Source organism: Prionailurus viverrinus, chromosome D4, assembly GCF_022837055.1.
Source record: "Prionailurus viverrinus isolate Anna chromosome D4, UM_Priviv_1.0, whole genome shotgun sequence".
Classification (NCBI taxonomy): Eukaryota; Metazoa; Chordata; class Mammalia; order Carnivora; family Felidae; genus Prionailurus; species Prionailurus viverrinus.
Window position 1 is genome coordinate 32266227 of NC_062573.1, and position 5482 is coordinate 32271708.

Consider the following 5482-nt stretch of genomic DNA (forward strand, 5'->3'; position numbering starts at 1 on the left):
TGGCTGGCGGCATGGAGCCAGCTTGGGATTCTCTCTCTCTCCACCCCCCCCGCCTCTCCCTCACTTGCGTTGTCTCTGTCTCCCTCAAAATAAATAAATAAAGCTTTAAAAATTAAATTATATAAATGTATAATTATGCAAAATTTTTAAGTGTTTATTTTTGAGAGAGAGCACGAGTGGGAGAGGAGCAGAGAGAGAGGGAGACACTAAATCTGAAGCAGCCTCCAGGCTCTGAGCTGTCAGCACAGAACCCCACGCAGGGCTCAAACTCACGAACTGAACTGGGAGATCATGACCTGAGCCAAAGTCAGACGCTTAACTGACTGAGCCACTCAGGCGACCTGTAATTATGTAAATTTTTAAAAACAAAGGTAATAAACTCATCACGTTCTAATTGTTATTGCATTTTACTATTGTGCATACTCTTGAAGTTATTTATATAAATTGTATCTTTTATTTAAAAAAAAAAGTTTATTTACTTTTGAGGGAGGGAGGGAGAGAGAGAGAGAGAGAACAATCAAGAGAGGGGCAGAGAGAGGGAGATAGAGAATCCCAAGCAGGGATCTTTCAACTCAGGTCATGATCTCACAGTTCGTGGGCTCGAGCTCCATGTCAGGCTCTGCACTGTCAGCAGAGCTTGCTTGGAATTCTCTCCCTCCCTCTTTCTCTCTCTGCCCCTCCCATGTGCACATGCTCTCTCTCTCAAAATAAATAAAAAACAAACTTAAAAAAAAAAAAAAGCTTGTCATGTCTGTAGCCACTACATTGTGAATAACACAAAACCTTGAGGAAACATTCTTCCAATGTTTGAAAACTATCATTCAATTCAGCAAAAAAGATCACTTACATCATTGGCAAGTAAGTAAAGTTTCAACACATGTCTTTGTTCTTTTACTTTTGTCTTACCCTTTAATATAAATAAAAATATCAACCAACATTTATGTTAGAACTATACTCATTAGTCAATGATGTGAAGACTTTTTTTGAATCAGATAGTAATCAAGCATTTGTTCATGGTCAGATTTCGTCAAATCCTGGATGAACTGCAACCGAGTAAACTACAGATATTAGAGTGGGCAAAAATTAAAGAAAGTATTACATAAAGTAATTGGCATTGTAGAATTTACCATAAAGGTCACTGTATACTTTAGTGTTATTTGTAAATTGTGTTATTTTACAGATTTATACCAATAGCATTTATAATAAACTTCTGTATGTATATAGATGCACACATTTTTTCCTGGAGAGCCAGCTGTTAAGCATTTAGCAGCACATCACAGGACAGAAAGTTCTGGGAAGAGAGGACCCAGGGGAGTCCAGGTGCTCAAGGCAAAGTGAGAGGGGAGATGGTGAGGCTGGTGGATGTGAGGGGCCTTTTGAGCAGGGCTAGGGAACCACACACCATCCCGAAGGCCATGGGAGCCATGCAAGGGTTTTGAGTACAGGACAGACCCCTTCAGATTTGTGTTTAGATCATGTTGACAGCTGCATGAAGACTCCATTGTTAGAGACAGATGATAAGGTGCTGAATTTGTGGAGGGAGAGAGAATAATAGGAGCAAACTCTTAGCACTTAGTATAGGCCAGGCCCTCTCCTAAGCATTTGTTGTGTGTTATTAACTCATTTAATAAGTTGCAACAACCTCATGGGGTAGACACTAGTGTCTCCTTTTTACAGATGAGGTGACTAGGGAATAGAGAGATGAAATAACTAGCAAGCAGCAGAGCTGGGATTTGAACCCAGGAATCTGGCTTCAGAGGCCATACTCTCAACCACTATACTTCACATTTTCAGACTAGGAAGATAGTGAGGCCTAGAGTGAGGTTTCTGAATCTTGATGCACACACAAAGTTGACCAGATATTTACAGACATGCCTGGGATATATTAGGAGCTTGATGAGAGTCTTCAGACCAACAGGATTTGAGTTAGTCATAATAGATTATGAGGAGCCAGGGGAGGTAGGCTTTACCAGCTTCCTCCCTTTGCTGGGTGATACACTCACCCAGAGGTGAGAAACTTCCAGTTCTCTGTTTGTGGACTGCCCTACATCCTCAGAGAGCTCCCATTCTCAAGGACAGACCCCTGAGCAGGAATACCCAGGTGGGAGAGGGCAATAGGGGACAGGGGTTGCCTGGGCCCAGAGTGCAGCTCTTGGCTCAAGCGTATGCAAGCTAAGAGTGAGACCTGTGAATTATCACCGATAGGGAGGGCTTCCATGGACAGAGCATAGGTAGAGGCCTTGGGTTTAGACAGGGGAGAGGAGAGAGGATAGGTCCTGCTACCATCCTGGTTTTCCCCACAGGGCATCTGTATTTAATAGCAGAAGTTTGACTGTAGCCCTTGAGGCACAGTGACAGGCGGCTCAGCTGCAGACACATATATTTTAAAAAGTATTTATGGAGAGCCTGGGTGGTTCAGTCGGTTAAGCATCTGATTCTTGACTTCGGCTCAAGTCACGATCTCACGGTTCGTGAGTTTGAGCCCCGTGTCAGGCTCTGTGCTGCTGCTGGTGTGGAGCCTGTTTAGGATTCTCTCTCTTTCTGCCCTTCCCCTGCTCTCTCTCCTTTTCTCTCAAAATAAATAAATTAAAAAAATTATATATATGTATATATATAATTTTATATATATGTATGTGTGTGTGTGTGTGTGTGTGTAATTGAAATTTGAAAGGAGTAGAGGTGTCTTTCTGTGGAAGTGGAGGACTGAGGGTTGTTGGAGGCTGGTGGCAGGCCAGGCCTCACATCGGGTGTTGGTTCCCTGAAGCCACATCTGTCAGCTTAGGGCTTCCCATCCTGCTGGCTCAGCAGGTTCCACCAGTTGGCAGGTGACTCACCCCCTCACCCTCATATGACCCTGGTCCAGGAAAGGGCAGGGGGCCTATAGAGTGGAACACCTACCTGTGTGTTCATCTATGTAGGGTATATGCTGTGTTACATGCTTGAGTCTGAGATGTGTGCCCATGTCTCATTGTACATACAGGCCAGTAGGTCCCTGAACACAAACAGCCCATGTGGGTTGTGCAAAGTTGTAGGCCATAGGTGTGGAGGGTGGGTGCAGTAAGAGGCAGGGGTGATGGGTGAACTCATAGCTCTTCCCAGAACACATGTGCATGGGTGCAGGTGTCTCCCTGAAAGAAGAATGCAGCTTCAGAACCTGGTGAGCCATCAGAGGAAGCCTGGGTGGGTGGCAGGTGAGAAGGGTTCTCTGATGACAGCTTATCCTCCCCAAGGAGGGCTTGGCTAGACCAGCTGGCAGGGCTGGGCATTCTAAGCCCATGGTGACAGCAGTGGTTTTCTCTAAGCTTATCCCTTAAGCCCCTGGCTGCAGGCCATGGTGGCTCCCTCGTGTTAATCCTGAGAGGGCATGCACCCCACAGACCACATAGGTAGGTCAGGAGAAGTGAGTGCGACAGGTGGGCATCAAGCCAGAGCTTTCTTTCATCCCCTCTGCAGGCAGTAAGGACTGAAGGGTCTGAGTGGTGTACACTCTGGGGATATGAGGAAAGCATGTCAATCCCAGGTTGCCCATGCCCTTGGTTAGGGTGGCGTTGTGTGTGCTGGCATGCAGTGTGCGTGCATATCCACGTCTGGGTGTGCTGGCCCCTGCCCCAGCGCCCAGGGCCTGGTGCCGCCTTTCCATCATGCCCCATGATCTGAGAGATGCTTGAAGTGGGACAAAGAGTCTGGGCTAGCAGCCAGGAACCCTCACTTCTACTCCAGGCTTTTTCTTAGTGACTTTGGAGATCTCCCTTTACCTTTTCTGGGGCTCAGTTTTCTCACTGTAAAATGGCGAGAGGCCATAATCCCTGCAGGGCCACCCCTCGAGGCTGTTGGGTGACAGATGCTAATGGAGGTGTTTGAAAAGTTTGCAAGGCTTGGTCCTGGGGCTTCACAAGGGGGAGGGTGCCATTCCCTGTGTTGTTCAGCTGAAGGACTAGGGGTTGAAAGCAGGTAACCTCCAGGGGGACTTGCATTCTGCCCTACAAGGGGTGTTCAAACCTCCTGGAGAAGTGAAGTGTTCAGAGTTCTGGGGCTGAGATTCAAAACCAATTAACACTACAGGACACGACCTGCCCTTGGTGAGGCTGGGAAAGTCTGTCTACCCATCCCTGCACCTCCCAACCCTTCTTGCCTCCTGGGGGTGAACAGCAGTGCTCTTAGACTAAGGTTGGGAATATGCCTTCTCTCATATTCCACACCCCCAACCCCCTGTCTGTCCTTACCTCCAACTTGCTGTCTTTCAGGCTCACACTTCATGAGTTCAGAGTTTCCATCCTGGGCTGTAGGCTTAGCCAGAGCAAACAGACAGCACTAAAGTCAACAAAACAAGGAAGGTGCGACAGGTGATGTGGAAAAGAAAACTTGGAAGCCACAATGAAGGTGTGTGGGCTGGGCAGGACGCAGCAATGTGTCTCCCCCTTCAGAGTAGCACCCTAGTTCTAAGGCTGGTCATGCCAGTCTCTTGTAGGGTGTCTGAGGAGAGAGCTCATGGTGGTGCCTCCAGGGGATTCAGGTCAAAGGAGTGAAGTTAAATCTTCAGCAGGGGATGCTAGTGCCCAGACTAATGAATGTTGTAAAAAGGATGTGGTGGCTAGGGAGAGGGGGTGCTTCTGACCCTCCACCCCACAGCTACTACTGCTGACTCACAAAGCGAGAGGCTACCTGGGGCCAGGGTTGTGGGTGGAAGCAGGCAGGGAAGGAGTAAACAGTCTGGAACAGGAGCAGGATTGAAAAGTTCGTGGCTCTCTGCCCTGCTCTAGCTGCTCGCCCCAGGACTCAGGATGTTGGAGCCGCAAATTCTGGGATTCCCAAAACACGCCCCCTTGCCCCACCCACATGTATAGTCCTCCTCCCTGACAACCTATTTCTCTCCCACTCAGGGAAAGGGGAGCTCAGTTCTCTTAACATATATCTGTTGTGCACCTATGCACACTTTGCTGTGCAGGCTGGGGAATCCCTAGGAGGCTGCCTGCCCCAGGTCCTGTCACGCCTGAATCCCCCAGATACTTTGTGAGCTGACTGCTTGTTTGATGGAGCTAGTGATTGCAGGCAGCCTGGGGCAGCCCCGCCCCCAGACCCAAGGGGGCAACCAGGGAGTCAAGTCCAGATTGCTGAGCGGCCAGGCTGCACTGGGAAGGGCCAAGAGAGCAAACACGCCTGGCTGGAGCAGCTTAAAACCTGGGTGAGGGGCGCCTGGGTGGCTCAGTTGGTTAAGCGTCCGACTTTTGATCTTGGATTAGGTCATGATCTCACGGTTTTTGGGTTTGAGCCCCAAGTCCAGCTCTGCATTAATGGCATGGAGCTTGTTGGGATTCTGTCTCTCCCTCTCTCTGCCTCTCCTGCACTCTTCTCTCTCTCTCTCAAAATAAATAGCTGAAGTTTAGAAAAAAATTGAAAAAATAAAAAACAAAAATAAAGGGCGTCTGGATGGCTCAGTCGTTAAGTATCTGACTTCAGCTCAGGTCATGATCTCAAAGTTCAT